The following is a 16,934-nucleotide window of genomic DNA, read 5'->3' as shown; positions in this document are numbered from 1 at the left end:
AAAGGTTCCTAGTAGACTTTGGAGTTCTGTCCTAGGCAGAGTGGAGAGATATTATTAACATGCTAGGTATCCAGATGAGAACCAAGAACTCCACACCTTAGAAGTAAGTTCTATGTCCTAGAGTAAGGCTTACTCTAGATCCACCCTAACAAGTTCAAAACTAGACCTCAACAAAATCTACAAGGAAGACAAAGATAGAAGTTTGAGCCTGCTGAACTAGAACTGAACTTGTGAAACACCTTGAGCTTTCCTGAAAATCATTCCAACAATATATAAACAAATTCAAGATGTTCAACCAGTAGTTATACTGCCTGAGAAAAAAAGTCACCACTCTTCAGAAGAACGTAGCAAAATCAGAATCCAGGTTCTCTACACTCTATTACATTTTATAATCATACTATTGAATATATAATTAAACAATTACTAGACATACAAAAAAAATCAACAGCACAGACCTTGAGATGGCCTAGATGTTGTGTTCAGCTGACAAAGGGTTAAGTATGCATACACATATAAGGCTTAAAAAAAAGCAAACCAACAACTACTATGGTCTTAGTGATGGAACAGATAGGAAATTGTGGCAGAGAAATGGAAACTATAAAAAAAGCCAAATGGAAATTCTAGAACTGGAAAGAACAATGATTGTAATTAAGAATTTATGGTCGAGCGTAACAGTATATTGGAGATAGTAGAAAAATCAGTGAACTTGAAGCATATCAATAAAATTTATTCAATATGAAGAACCTAGGAAAAAAAAAGAAGAGACTTAAGAGATAGTACCTAAGGGTCTAGCATGTGTGTGATTGGAGTCACAGAAGGAGAAGAGCATAAAAATGGTGAATAAGAAGTATTTAAGAAATAAAGCTTGAAAATTTTTCATATTTCAGAAAGCATCAACTTACACATCCAGAAAGGTCAGCTAACCCCAAGCAGGATAAACTATGATGTCCCATACCTAGGCACATTATAATTAAACTGCTGAAATAGCCAGTGGTCATTAAGGTGGTGGTGAGGAGACTACCAAGTGGCTTTCAGTATTCCACCACCATTCCCAAAGGAGCAATTAGCTTTATCCCGTATGGGGAAAGATACGGTGCAGAGAAGGTAGGACCATTTTACACACTTAAAAATGTGGAATTATAAGGTCTTTATACATGCCTGGGTCCATTTAAAAAGAAAGGATTTTGTGTTTTTATTACAAAAGTAATGCCAGCTTATTGGAGAAAATATATAATAATATAGAAATAGAATATAATTTGCCTGTGATCACATGGCTTTTGACACATTTATTCTACCATGTTTTTCTTTGTTTTTGCCAAGCAGTGAGGAACTGTAAAAAAGGTACAAAGTTTTCTTATTTAAGGTATATTATTTTTTAAAACAAGCCCTAACCTCTGATCTCCACCTAAAGTTTTAATCTTAAATTAAGTTGGGACTGATATCCTTTCTGTAAGGAAAGCTCAGGATGAATTCAGTCTCTCTTTTGGTGTGTGTATAAATATATGTAATTTTAGGGATAAACAGTTATGAATGAGAAATTACTTATAGAATTGCAGAGCATGAAAATCTCTCATAATTTCTATTTCTGTATTAGGAAGCCTGAATATATAATTTCTTTTTCAATTAATAAAACAGTCAACTATGTGACCGAACTTGCTATTTATTTTTTCTCCTCACCCGTCTTTGGGAAGATACTGTCCTAAAAATATTCTACAGGCACTTATGAATATTTTAAAAAATTTTCTCAAGTAATATTTGGACAAAATGAAATTTAAGAGATTTTGCACCTGAAGGTCACCAAAGACAGCATCCTATTTCTTATTTATTCAGATATATTTATCAGAGGAACATAGACTGGAGTCTGCAGTGGTTTTCAAAATTCCAAAGTGGTAAGTGAGACCAATTAAGTCTTTTCTTACAAGTACTTATTTTTTTCCCATATAATTTTTAACTGAAATATTTAAAATGATGAGTCACATTAATCTTGGGGTCCTTTGCTTTTAATAGCAGCTTTCTTTTTAGCAATTTTGCCATCTGGTAGCTTTATAGTCTGGTTGTTAGAAGTTTTATAATTGTATCCTCAGGGCTCTGATTTATTTGGGACCTGGAACAGAGTTCGAGAATAGTAGTGAGAAACTTTGTGGAGCAGAGGTTATCTTAATGTTGTCCATGTTTCCCTCATCTTTTTGGAGCTGAAATCCAGAATTTCATGGCTCTTTAACCCAACTTCTAGTTGATTGTGGCAAATTGAGAATAGAGGTGGCAGCATCTTGTTTTCACCCCACTTCAAGATTACAGCCCAGACCCATTAAGTCTGGGGCTCATGTGGAGGAGCTAGTTGAAATGGATCTAAAAACATTTACAAGTTTTAAAGTAAGTGCTCATAAGAAATATCCACATAGAGCAAATAAAATATGCTCAGTGAATGGGAACTTAGATATGTCTGTATTTAACACCAGAATTGCTTTAGTAATAAATTTGGCTAAAAATTCTGAGACCAATCTTTAAGTCTTACTGACATCTTGTGCATTCTAGTCTATTTTTCTTTGCATGAAGTTCCTGCCTTCTCAGTTTTTGTTGTAAGTAATAAAAAACAATAATTTAAAAAATGACTCAAATGTATTTAAGCCACAAAGGGAATACATTAGCTAGTGTAACTCAAAAGCCCAAAGATAGGGCTACTTTGGGAATGATCCAGAGACTTAGTGACTTCCATTTCTTTATTCTGGCTTCCCAGTGTTGGTTTCATTCTGATACTTTTGTCTCGGTTCTGATATGGCTTCTAGTAGTTCCTGAGGCTTATTGTTTCTGTATTTACCTCCACTCGGAAAAATGTATTTGTCTCAGTATTTCTAACAAAAGTCCTGATATTTACTTTGATTCAACTAGTGTAGGTCATATTTCCACCTCACGACTAATCATTGTGGCCGTGATGGTGCAAAGTCCTAACTGTTGTATCCAGGATTGTGTGTTCCATCCCTGGAGTGAAGGGTGGAGTTAACTTCTTTGGAATCCTTGGATCCCTAAAAGAAAGGTCTACCTTCTGGGAAAAGAAAAATGAAGAGTAAACGCAAAGGGAGGTGATTAATGCCTATCATGTATGCCATCATCCTTTACATCCATCTATAGCTTACCTTACCTTTAAGATCTACTTTAAATTTTAACTTTCTCTGTCATTCTTACCATTAGAGAACTCTTTTTCCCCTGAATAGTAGGAAAAGCACTATTTTCTTGGGCCAATCATTTTACATTTATAGAACACATGGCTTATCTTTTTCTGTGTCAACAATTTTCTTTTTGGACTGTTAGGTAATACCTGAAATTTCATTAGAAAGTGAATCATTCTAGTGTATTTTATTTTCCCAAAAAGTAAAGCACAATTTAATTTTAAAAAATAGTTATTGAACACCAAAATATGAAATGCATGGTACTAGTAACCAGTATAAAATTCAGTAACTTGAAATCATGAAATTTTACTTCAAATTTTATTAAAGGGACAAAATACACTCTAAAAAGACTCTTAAAGGGCATCTAATCCATCAACCTATCTAATGCCCTCTTCAGTAAGTCTGACAGGCAGAGTTCAGTGATGAGAACTCAGTAACTACTTTCTTAGAAGGTTCATGTTGCATTGTATCTGGGATATAGTGAATATTAAAAGGGTGATTTGATTTTTAATTTGAAGTATAATTATTGTCTTCTATATACTGAGGACAAAATTTGTGTGTTTGTAGCTTCTACTGAGTAGGAATCTGTTTCTTCCCCTTAGAGGGTAGCACTTTGTACATATGAAGGCAATTATGTAACCCTATTTCATCTTCTTGTCACCAGACTAAACATTCAATCATTTTTCATGTGTGATAGCATTGCCAGATACACTCACCATTCAACTTACCTTCCTCTTAAGTTTTAAAAATTTTGTTTCCTTTAAATGTTCATAGAAAGAGACACCATACCCTTGATATCTTAATAGTGCAGTTAGTATAGTGGGGATATTTATTTCCTCATTTTCAATATGTTACTTCCAAAATTTTGTTGTTGTTTTTTATTCATCTTAATTGAAGTACACATATTGTAGAATACACAATACATACATTAAAATATACCCTTTTAAAATGTTCAATTGGGTTTTAAAAAATTTGTATCCATGTAACCACCACTACAGTTAAAATGTAGAACAATTTCTCTCCCTCCCAAAGCTTCCTTGTGCCCCTACTCAACATCATGCCCACCTCTTATTCCCAGCCCCAGGCAAGCACTCATCTGCTTTCTAGAATTCCATGTAAATGAGATCATACAGTATGCATTCGTTTGTATCTGGCTTCTTTTGCTCTGCACAACATTGTTGTGATTCATCTGTGTTGTGTATATGAATAGTTCTTTTCTTTTTGTTGCTGATTAGTATTCCATTATATGTATAGACTACAATTTGTCCATTCACCTGTTGATGGACATTTGGTTGTTTTCAGTTTTTGGCTATTATGAACAAAGCTGCTATGAATATTTGTGTACAAGTCTTTGTTCATACAAATGTTTTTATTTTTCTTGGAGAAATACCTATGAGTGGAATTGCTGGGTCATGTGGTTAATGTATGTTTAAATTTAGAAGAAATTTCTAAAGTACTTTCTGAAGTGGTTGTAGCATTTTACATTCCCATCGCTAGTGTATCATAGGTCCAGTTCATACACATCCACTCATTGTTTTAAAGCTGAATAGAATTCTTAGCATATGTTTGGACAGTGTCAAATTGATTTTAGGAAAGCAGTCTGTAGTCATCCAGAGTCTTCATTTAGTCTGACTAGTCTATAGTATAATCCTATAATAAGGAAATAACTTCTGTTTTCATCTTTTATCCTCTCAGGATTGTCAATTTTCTTGCAGCTCTTTAGTTTTTTGACAAAAGTACTATTTTTGTGGAGCTTCTTTTTTTGTAGGTTTTTTTTTTAATATAGCTCTATTGTGACAGTCCAGTCAGACATACTGAAATCATACAGAAATCACGTTTCTGAAATACGTTTCTCCTTTTGAAGCTATTTGTTTTTATAAAGCCCCTTGCCCCTCAATGTGTCTCATATATAGCAGCTCCTTACACATAGCAGTCAGTCTCCTTGTTTCTTGAATACCATGTTTTCACTCCACAGTATGTATTGTTGACCTTCTAAGAAAGTAGCTAAATTGGGCAGAACTGTAAATAAATCTGACTTATTATGGACCCTTCTTAACTAGCATAATGAATGATTCAGGTTGTTGAATTTGATCTGTAAATCACTTAGAAGATTTTTTTATTCCAAGTAGCATCAAAGGGTAGAGAAGAGGTTCTTCTGAGAAGGCAGTAGAAGGGTTTCTCCTTTGCTGTTTGACAATTCAGAATTCATTTATGTTGTGAACTCACATCCTGTAAGGTTGGGCAGATCCACTCCATGCCAGGGCAGAGGAGTCATAGTGTTTTTGCCTTTAAGTCATCTCCTTTTTAAAATACAAACACACACACATGCATCTCCACCACCACCCCCACCACCAACAGTAGCAACAGCACAGAAAACCCAAGTTTGTTTCAGGATCCGTTCAGCAACGTAGGGAAAAGTCGGGGCTGAAATAAGACCGGCCTTCCTCTCAGGTGAGAGGTACGTATGCTAGGATGGTTTAGCTAATATCCCATTAATACTCCACTGTGCATGAGTGTTTTCCTGGATTTGATCCTTCTCCCAACTATACTGGTTGGTATAGTTCATTGCAAAAAGTTCAAAGAAGGCAGCATACATGCTGAGAGCTTTAATCTGCTGGCTGACTGAAGGATGGATGGTAGCTGAGAGGCATCAGAAAGGAACAAGTAGTGCTGTGGGTGCCCACGTGCTTTTCTGCCTTTTCCAGCTAGTCTCACTCATTGCCTTTATGTGCCATCATGACCAGCTTCCTCGTAATTTTCTGTGAAGAAAATGTGCCTGTGTGGTATGAAGAGAAGAGAAAGATATTTTTGTAAATGCTAAGGTTATGGGTGAAATTTTAGTTACGTTATTAAAGGTATAGAAAATCTACTCACCTACTTTTCAAAGCAGTGGGATAGAGTAAGTCAGACTTATTTGGTATTTTATTACCTTATTGATTCAGGCGCATACTCATTCAGCCCAGCTGAGGCGGCTTTGGCATCGTTGTCAAAAAGAGCATGCATTACAAATAGTAGTTTTTATTAAAGTATGAAATTTTGGAGATACTTAGTAAAAATATATTTGTTTTACCTTATTCTTTAGGACATATGAGATTGTTTTAATTAAAAAATTGTTTTTTATATCAATTTATATTCTTTACAGTTTGATAGTACAGCATCTATTTTTGTGCTTTTAGTAATGTATGCAGTGTTGAAAGCATTAGTTTCATAAAATAAAAAATGTGAAATGTGTTCCACATTAGTTTTGTTGTTTTCTTATACCAAATAGAATTCGTTCAAATGACAAACTGCTGAATGCTGCCTTTTATCCATTTAAAAATAAATTTAGAAATGTGTTTTGTCTTTTAAAAATTATAATATTTAAATCCATAAATTCTAGTTGAATGGAGCACATTAGAAGGAATAGTTGAAAACAGCAGGATAGCCCTAATGTGTAACTTTAATATTATCTCATACGTGGTAGTATTAAATTTGTTGGTTGGTCCAAAAACACTCCATGTAATAGATAATTTTTCCTTGGATCATTGTCTCTCGCTTTGAAAAGAAATTGCCCCAGCTTTGTTTTGACATTGGCTTTCAAATAACATGGAATCGTTTTTAAATTTTTTAACACTTATGAATTGGAGGCAACCCATTTTTTTCTGTGCTAATATCTTATTTTAATTGATGTCAACCTAATTAAAAAATTTAAAGTCATTGTCTTGACTAATAAGCTTCAAGTAATTAGAAATCAACGCTAATAGTTGTCGTTTATTGAGCCCTTACTATGCATCAGGCACTGCTGTAAGCCTGCAAAAGGCATTAATTTGTTTAATCTTTAACAGTTGCTTTAGGAGGTAGGAACTACTTATTCTCATTTTGCAGTTTATTCCTATTTTATGGTTGAGAAAACTGAGGCATTGGTGATTAATAACTTGCTCAATATCATGGCTACTAGTGGTGGTAAAGCCAGAGTATTCAGGCAATGTGAATCCAGAATTCAGTACTCTCAAATATTATGCTGTGTGTGTAAATATAGAAAACCTACATATAAAGCACAAAATGCTCACATTAACCAGGCACAGGCCAACAAATGTGCAAATTTTATTTATACAACCTTTATCTGCTTTTATTAGGTGAAAATCGGCATTTAAATAACTCAGATATTTGTATAATGTAGCTACTAGCAGAGACTGCTCATTTTTAAATATTTACTATTATAAACTCTATTAAGCAAATCATATGTTCTTCCTGGAACTGTTTCTTCTGTAAGTTTTGTGGGTTTATGAATTTTACAAAGATTTCTAGAATTCCTCCAGTTCTAATATTTTATGAATTCATAATCTTCTTTCTTTTATTCTTAATTCCTGACTGCTTACTGAAAGTCTGTTGATTGATTAATTCATTTAACTCTTCTTTTTTCTTCACTCATATTTATTGAGGAGGTAAGGCATCTCCTAAATTTTAATATATCGTGCTTTCATTTTCATTCAGTTCAAAATACTTTCTAATTTCCCTTTTTATTTCTTCTTAGACTCATGCGTTATTTAGAAGTGTATTGTACCATTTCTAATTATTTGGTGATTTTCCTGGTATTGTTCTATTATTGATTCTAATTTAATTCTATTGTGATTAGGCAACTTTATAAGAATTGAATCCTTTGAACTTTGTTGAGACTTCTTTTATCGTCAAAATAGATCTGTCTTGGTAAATGTTCTGTATGTACTTGAGAAAAAGGTGTATTCTGCTGTTGTCGGGTGGAGTGTCCTACGAATGTCAGTTAGATCCAGTTAGTTGATGGTGTTGTTCAGGTTTTCTCTATCCTTACTGATTTTCTGTCTACTTTTTACATCAGTTATTGAAAGATGAGTATTAAAATCTCCATCTCTGATAGTGTGCTTTACTATTTCTCTTTTTCATTTTAATCAGGTTTTGCTTCATGTATTTTTAAATTCTGGTAATAGGTGCATAAACATTTAGGATTGTATGTTCTCTTGATGAATTAACTCCTTTATCATTATGAAATGACCCTCCTTATTCCATTATATATCCTGCTTTGAAAGCTACTTTGTTTGGCATTGGTATAGCATGGTATATCTTTTTGAATTCTTTTACTTTTAACCTTCTGTGACATTATATTTAAAATGCATTTCTTATAAACAGGTTAGCTTGGTCTTTGTTTCTTATACGATTTAACAATCTTTGCCTTTTCATTGATGTGTTTAACCTACATTTTATGTGATTACTGATGTGGTTGAGTTTAAATGTGCCATGTTGCTATTTGTTTTCCATTTGTTCTATCTATTCTTTGGTTCCTTTTTCCTGTTTTCTTGCTTTCTTTTAGATGACTTGAATAATTTTATGATTCCATCTTATCCCCTTTATTGGCTTATTGCTAAACCTCTGTTTTATTCTTTTGGTGTATAGTGTTCTTCTTTATCTTATCACAGTTTCCCTTCATATATTATTATTATACTACTTCATGTGCAGTATAAGAAAAGCCAGTGATTCTCAACAGCAGTTGGGGAAGTGGGATGGATGACCATACTGGATCATGTTGGGTGAATGTGTGAGAACTTTGAAAAATGCCCCACTTCAGATGCTTTCCTACTGGCTTCTTGTTCCTCCCACAGGGACACTCGTAACGCCCTTTCTTTTTCTGGACAAGAAAACTAAGGCTCAGGTTAAAGTGGCTTTAGTAAATGGCAGAAACAGGCCTAACATAGCATAATGTAAGGATTACTGGTCTTAAAGTCAGCTAGACCTAGATTTGAATTCTAGCACTATTGCTTGCTAGATATGTGACCCTGGATGAGTTATTTAACCCCTCTAACTTTTATGCCTAAAATGTGGATACTAATCACCTCATCAAGGAGTTGTCCTATGTACTCATATAGTATTTGTTTTCTATCTTGGTTGTCAAAATTAAATGATATAGTATTTATAAAGCACCTAGTTAAATTGCTTGGTACATTGTAGGACTTGAAAAATGCTTGCCATGTAAGAATTATGGAGTTAATACCTGACTCCCAAGTAAGTGCTTTTAGTTTATTTGTATAGTCAATTATCTCTTAACACTTTATTCTGTCATTTAGAACTAGCAATGTCTGTATACATGTGAGAGATGAAATAGTTAACATAGATGATGTTACTATGAGTGGATACAGTGGTTAACCCAAATAGGTTCAGAGTTTAGGCGAGAGCTACACAGTGAATAAACCTCCAGGAAGGCCAGAGGCTGGGACAGTCAGCGACATTACCCTATTTTCTGGAAACTGATAGAAGGAGAGTGGTTGAGGAGTCAGCACTGATGTGATGTGAGAGAGAATATCATCTTGGATCTCACTGTGTTGCATTTGCAAAGAGGCAGTTCATATTATGGAATTACATTTTAGGTAAATGAGAAGGAGGATCTGAGACAATGGATTTGAAAGTCATCATGATATACAAGTGAATGTTGAAGCTACAAAATGTTATTAGAGCAACAGTGTGTGCAGAGTGGAACATAGGAGAACAAAGGTGTCTTAGTGGACTAGTCCTTATTAGGGGGAGAAAAAAGAAGAGGTAACCAGGGAAGTTAATGCTTTCCTTATCTTGCCATCTTTTCCAGCATCTAATGGCAGAGGCCTGCATTCAGTGCGTGAGTATGTACTGAATTTATGGTGGGCAGAGGTGGTGAGCATAATTTATTAGTTTTAATCTTAAATAGATTGGGAACTGTTATTATACCTATTAAAATGCTATCTAATGAAATATGCTCTTTCAGTAAGACAGCAGATACGTCTTCTGGTCTTTGAAACTGGTGTGTGTAATGAACACAAAAGAAGTCCATGATGTTTTTTAATTTCTCAGTGACTTTGCAGGAACATGATTTTACTCTTAAGAATGCTGTTCTTGTAACAGTTGAGAATTTCAAATGTGAAACGCAAACTTTGTTTCCATATACTTGGAAATATGAAAAACAAAAAAATTGTAATCAGACGGGAGTATGGCAAGAACATAGATTATATAGTCAAATGGAGTTCCACGTGGGTCCTAGTGTTGTCTTTTACTAGTGGTAAAACTTTGGGGAAATATTTGGGTTTTTCTGGACCTTGTCCATTTTAATAAAGTAGAGAACAACACACATTTTACGAGGTTGTTAGAATTAGAGTTAAGGTATTAAGTTTAGTGGTAGGTGCTCAATAAATGGTAGCTTTTTCTTTTCTTTTGAATTGTATGTAACTGGGGAGCTGAAGATGAAAGAAAACAATCCTGATTTATTGGGAGAATCTTTTAGGTAACAAACACCAGCCTTACCTTTTTTCATGTTATCTAAGTGGAGGGTATCATTTTTTTTTTCTGTTTCCTGACTTATTATTTAGTATTCATCCTCCCACACTGAGATAGCGTGCAAAAAAGCATAAAATGTTTTCTCCTGCAATGTTACTCACAGTTGCCAAGAGAACTGCTATAGTACAGAACTTAGCTTGTATCTGCTGCAACTATCTTGACTCTGAAGTTAAAGCAGTGAACTGGTCGGTTAAACTCCACATTCAGGAAGCATTTGTTCCTTGTCTTCAAAGCAAGAAGAAAGGGAAGCAGGGATGAATTCTTCAAAGAAATGGTATCCAGGAGCTGCAGTAGTTTTAGGTAATTTTTTCTATTGAGGTTTTTTCCCCCTCCAGTTAAACCTATATATGAAAAAGAGCATAATCTAAATACTGAAAGTGAGCCATTTAAAAATAAAATAAAAGGAAAAGAGTTCATTCCTGAGCAACTCCAACAAATCATAAACTATAAAACGTTAGCCCTAAAATATAAATTTAACTCCCATGAAAAAAATAATTTGATTTTACATCCTTGAGAGGGAACATGTCACAAATTATGAATTCTTAATTACTGTTAAGTCATATAATATTTAACAAAATAATTTATTGGGTAAGTTTAGTGCACTTAAGAAGTTCTACTTGGTATGTGTTATATTATGCTTTAACAAATATTTTAATAATATTCTCCTAAGAAAACGTAGCTGTTTCTATCTTGGACAAGTTCTCTTTAGGAGAAAAGGTTCTAACTGGAAAAATTTAGATGTTGCTGTAAAGTGACAAATTTTGTAGAAATGCGTGTATTGTATGTATTTCCCAAGCAATGGGTTTTTTGAGTTTTTGGATTTTTCTTGTTAAACTGAGATAAACTTGCATGTATACAAATCTTGTGCTTTGAGAACCAATTTAAGAAGTGCCAGTTTCAGATTCGTCAATATAAAACATATTAGCATCTTATTTTTTTAAATTGCCTTATTCTCTATATTTACTGATTTTTAGTCAACTCACATTAAACAATAAACATAGCTTTTCAGCATTGGTGTTAGCTTTATTAATATTCAATTTGGAATAAAAGTGAATTTAAAAGTTGAATTGCCAGCAACAATAATAAAGAAAAGTAAGAAATTTATAATTTTTTTCTGGAAGTTCAAAGATAGTTATAAATTTCCTTCTCTTTCTAAAAATAAGTCTGTAATGTAGTTGGAATGGCTCAAAAATGAATGGCCTACTATATCTTGGAACCAGGCAGTAGCTTTTGTGGCTGCCACATGGCATCGTCAGAAGTTTCCTCAGGGACTCACAGGTTTCACTGACTTACATGAGTTTGGAGCGACAGCTGTTCAACTTCAGAAATGCCAACTTCACCATTTGCACCTTTCTTTTATAAGTTTTTACTCAATATATCTACCTTAGGAAAATGATATTTTTGTTTAGAGCCCTCTGAAGAAGAAAAGACAGCAAAACGAATTAATAAATCTTTTCTTATTAAATTGTTTGAAGCCTTTGCTTCTTTTACCTTTCGCTGATTACAATTTGTGCACTTAAAAATAAAGTGGCATTTCCTTAGATTCTGGCTAAGCGCTAAATTGTGTAATTCATAATATTTCCTAGTAAATTGATATGATAGAGCTTCATAATGGATATTCTAACCAATACAACCCAAACCGTGACTCAAGGTCATTACCTAGAAGGGGCTGTTCAACCTTAGAGTTGATGAGCCAGCGTTGCTCTGAAGTAACCACATAAAGTCAAATAATACAATGTGACTAGTACTGACCTTTAGAGGTCTTATTATAAAGTTCTATTGTAGTCTGGAAAGTACAAGCCAGGAATATTGAGCACTGGTCGTTTGATTTCACAATAAGCTTTATTTTGAGCACCAAATATTTTGGCCATATGGCTTATGTATAAGTATTGAAAAATAGTCAAGCTGTTATTTTTGATGTCTGTAGTGATCTAAGCAGTGTGACTGTAAGATCAAACCTATGGATAATGTCAAAATAGGTCATCAAGATATACAAAAATAATTTCAAAGGACAAAAGTATTGATATAATTAAGCTACACTGCTGACTCAGGTTATATACGTAGAACAATTTGGCAGGACTGTTGTGTGGCTACTGTTTAACAATGGGCCTGACTAGGTCTTTATATTTGGGAAGGTAGTGCTGAGGGTGGGTGGGTGGGATGGGAGGTGAAAGAGAAGACAGACAGAAATGGACTGAGGGAGAGAGAAGGAGAGGAAAAGAGAGGAAGAATCATTGATTCATTAGCCTGTTTTAAAAATTCTCTTTTCTTAATTAAAAAGAATCTATCATTCAATGTTGAGTAAACCTTATAGGGAAAGGGAATGGAGTTTTCATATGTAAATAACCTTCTGTTGCATATAGAAAATACCATCTTTGTAAACCTGGTTTGTGAGAAAAGTGGCTGCATGAAACCATGAGAAGTAATCAGCCCATATTTGTACGTGGTTTTGAATGTAATATGTAAATGTTAGCTTACTGTTTTGGTTCAACAAGAAAATCAATTATATTACCTTCACGAGAAAGGTTACATAGAAAACGTAATTTTTGAGTAGGTTATGTTGGGAGATGTTTGCTTCTACTTTGCTTTAATATTCTTCAATATTGCAGAAGCACTACTTTTATGTAAATTATATCTGGGCAACTTGTGAGCTAATAAAAACCAAGAGCATGCATCAGATGATTAAAGAAATCAAGTAATATGGTTGGTTTCAGAGTTGCATTTGTACATAACAATTTTAAAATCTTTTTAAAAGAAAGCGTGAACATAGTATGTAAAGAGGTAATTATAAAGCATTTGAACATGGATAAATAGTACAAGTTGTGGAAAGCTTGTAAACCTACTATCTGAAACTGATTACCCTTATGAGCCTTTCATGCTGTTTGACAGTGAAAAGTGCACCTTATAAAAGCTGTTACACAAACCATTACATTTAAAAGGTTTCTGTCTCACACCCGAAAATTACACTTATTTGCTGTGAGTGAAAATTCAGAATTTGTTCCCTGTTTATTTTGGTGGCAATTTCTGTGATGTAGAATTTTGCTTTTCCCCTTCTTCCTGGTGAACTAGAAACTAGTCTTTTTGGTTTCTTTATTTCAGTGTAAACATAGTTAGTCAGTTTGTGTATTATAGGTTACATGCAGAGATGATGCAATAATAAAATTGTGAGCCTGAAATGCTCAGAGACTCTATATAATAGTAAAATACTGAACCTACAGCAGCAAGATAACTCCATTTATCTGCAAAAAAAAAACAATGTTGTAAGATGATCCAGAATCTCTGCGGAATATAAAATCAAGTGAACCATTTTAGTTGATATCTCCATGCACACACAAAGTTTGCCTTACTTGAAATCTTGTTAAACACCCCGAAACAGTGCCTTATTCATTTGTGTAAGAAAGAAACCTGGAAACATCTAAGAGACCCTCTTATTTTAGGATTGCATTATCCATGTTATGAGTATTTCTTTCTTTATGTAATAAGCACTTTGAGCTTCTGGCAGGCCTTCTTACTTCTTTTTCAGTGCCTTCCTTCTTTCTTCTATAAACCATAGTCTGTTAGAAAGAGCTATTGACTGGGAATTGGGAGTTCTGAGTTCTAATGCCACCTCTGATACTAATAGATCCATCTGGTTTATCAGTCTTAGATGCCCTGTAAAATGGGGGCCTGAACTAAATGATCTCCTGGGTACTTTCTAACTTTAAAATGCTGTGATATTGGGAAGCAGGCCAATTATCTGAAAACGTATCCCTCCTATCCCCCCCCAAAATGTACTGAGTGTTCAATTCACTGAATGGATAGTTCTTCTAAAAGCAGTTTGCTGAAACGTAAATTCATTGAATGGCCATTTTGTTACATTTACCAAGTACTCTGATTTATCAATTTGCCTAAGGACCAGTTTTCCAAATTATCAACTATCCGAAATATGTTTGTGTTAACTACATATAATGTTTATCACATAATATTGAATAGAATAGTCTCAAAAGCTTTTGAAACTTTTGGTAGAAAGTATTAATGCGTTTTAATTTTTCAATAGCAATTTCATCCCAGACGTTTTGTAGTAGAAATATTTATCAGTCCAAGTCAGTTGGGTGCCAGATTTTATCATTGATATTTAGTATACTGAGTGCTTTTTAGTTGCTTAAAACAGAAGCAACATATTCATCTGGTTGAACTGGTTAACAGCTTTGTGAATTAAGAGAAGTACAGAATGCCTTTAATGGATGAAAATGTGTTGAAAGAAATAATCTTCTCTATTGTCGTTTATAAACTCCATGGCATTCAAGATATGCACATCCCTTTAATTTAAAATAAACAAATTCTCATTCTCAAAAGTCATTGGCCCAGAAAATGGCAAAATTCCAGAATATAATCATGGGTAGGCTGGAGTGCTGACCTGCAGCAAAATTTCAGGTAAATTAAGACCTTGAACTCATCAACGTAAACATCACAGAAATCCTCAAAGTCTCTTTAAAACTGTTTCTTCTGATACTAATTGTGTCAACAGTATAAATGGTTAAAAGAAACAAGTTTTCAGTAAATTGATCCGTTTATCAACTTAGCCGTTTGGCAAAATGATTCTTAGCAATAAAGTTGAATTTTGGCAAAGTAGACCTAGTGTTATAACCCCATGGCCATCTCTGCCGGCGGTGGGGGACAATGAGGCTGAAACGTAAGAGTCCTGATGTCTTTGCAATTAGTGTTTTTTTCCACAGCCATACCCTATAGCCAAAGTTGGAACCTTTTGGAAGGTCTTCTGCCTCTGTGTGTACTTGTGTGTGTGTGATGTACTGTGTGTCCAAACTTTTCATACCAAATACCTATTGTGTGTGGTGGGGTGTGTGTGTGTATGGGTGTGTGTGTGAGAGATGGGCACTACGACACAGACTTTCTGAGATATTGAAGAAGTAATATAAAAGATCTGATTGAGAACTGAGAAATTTTAACTTTTCTCTGCTCTTCAGATCAGCAAAATTTATGCCCCAAAATGTATTCCATATGAGTATTTGAAGCAGCAAAATTATTAGGTAAAAGTATATGATGAATTGCTTGGCATATGTCAAGGGAAGATGGCTCTGTGCTCAAGCAGGAATGAAGATGGTAATTGGACTAGAGGACTATTCCAGAGCATTGGTAGGAAGCTTAGTTTCCCTGAACACTATCTTTGGCCTGTAACCTTCCTTAAGGTTCTGTCTGCTGCTCCTTTAGTGCCCTTGACTGCAATGCCATTACATGGTAGAGTTAAATGTATTTTTCTTGGAGTTACTGAAGGCAATTTATGACTGTATATTAAAGTCAGGGAGCAACAAACCCTTGTATGTGTACCAAAGACCCCCTGATTTCACCAGAAACCAACTTTTTGATAAATTAACTAGTTGAGACTATCCCTTCTTTTGGCATATGAGAAGCTGCAGCCAATCATTCCTAGTCCTTTAGAAGTGGAATTGATGGTGGGCAACAGAGAGCTCAACTCCAAGATTTTAGAGAGAAAAGATACTGTGCTTTTTTTTTTCCCCAGCAAATTTTGATCCTTTGATTCAAATGCCGACAAGCCTATCTGTGTTAATACCTCAGCAGAGGTATAACCCACATGATTCAGCATTTTTTATTAGTCTTTGCTGAGATTACAGAACGGCATAGAATAGACAGCCATCTTGACAGGTAACTGCATTGCTGGAAATGAATTTAAGAGTTTTAAGAGGATAATGTATAATGAAAAATTATTAACTGGGTTAAAAAGTTACGGCATGTCTAATTTCTATAATGTAGAAGATTATAGAAAAGACTACTACTTTAGACAGAACTACATAATAGTTGGTCTGTAAAACATTCAAATTGTCATATTATAAGCTTAATACTGCATATGGCTGGGTTAAAAAAAGAAAGAAAAAGTCCTAACTTTTGCTCCTGGAACCTAATAGGTGGTTAGTATACTCATGTCCTCACTCTGTCCTTTTCTAGCTATGTGACCTTGGGGCTTATAGAGTTATTTAAGCTCTAGGTCTGAGTTTTCTCATCTGTAAGAATGGAATCATAATAGTAGCTACCGCACAGGGTTTCTGGATAAATGAAATAATACATGTAAAGTCCTTACATAAATGTGTTAGCTAATTTTTAACTAGAGGCTTCCTAAAATACCTTTTTTGTGAAAAGTTTCAGTGATTATTAAGAGTACATAGAATGTCAGTTGAGTGTTGCCAAGCTCAAATAAATTTCAAGTGGTTAATTAATGATGAAGTTAGAACAATTGCTATTAGGCTAATTACTTATTCTTAGCATTTCAGCTATGAAAATTAAAGATCTCTGAGTACTTCTGTCTCATAAAAACAAAGGAAGCATACCAGGCCACCTTTTCTAAGATGACATGATTAGAGCATTGGCTCTGACTCCACAATTCACTGAATCAGGTGTACTTATTAAAACACAGTAAATGATGTGTCAGGAGGTTCAGAGCAA

At 34.3% G+C, this 16,934-nt stretch overlaps 1 protein-coding gene across 16 annotated transcripts in view; it reads left to right on the top strand.

Annotated features, from left to right (window-relative positions):
• The window catches only part of RFX3 (regulatory factor X3), a 264,606-nt gene that overhangs the window by 83,328 nt on the left and 164,344 nt on the right, over nt 1–16,934 (top strand). For 2 of the 16 annotated variants that reach the window (XM_070248213.1, XM_070248216.1), the window contains one exon: nt 1,831–1,889. The exons of the other annotated variants lie outside the window; for them this stretch is intronic. The gene's annotated coding sequence lies outside the window, so the exon portion shown is untranslated. The remainder of the gene's footprint in view (nt 1–1,830; nt 1,890–16,934) is intronic. 16 annotated transcript variants of the gene reach the window in all.

Source organism: Equus caballus, chromosome 23 (assembly GCF_041296265.1).
Source record: "Equus caballus isolate H_3958 breed thoroughbred chromosome 23, TB-T2T, whole genome shotgun sequence".
NCBI classification, from domain to species: domain Eukaryota; kingdom Metazoa; phylum Chordata; class Mammalia; order Perissodactyla; family Equidae; genus Equus; species Equus caballus.
Note: the sequence above shows the minus strand (reverse complement) of the source record. Positions and strands in the feature narration are given on the sequence as shown.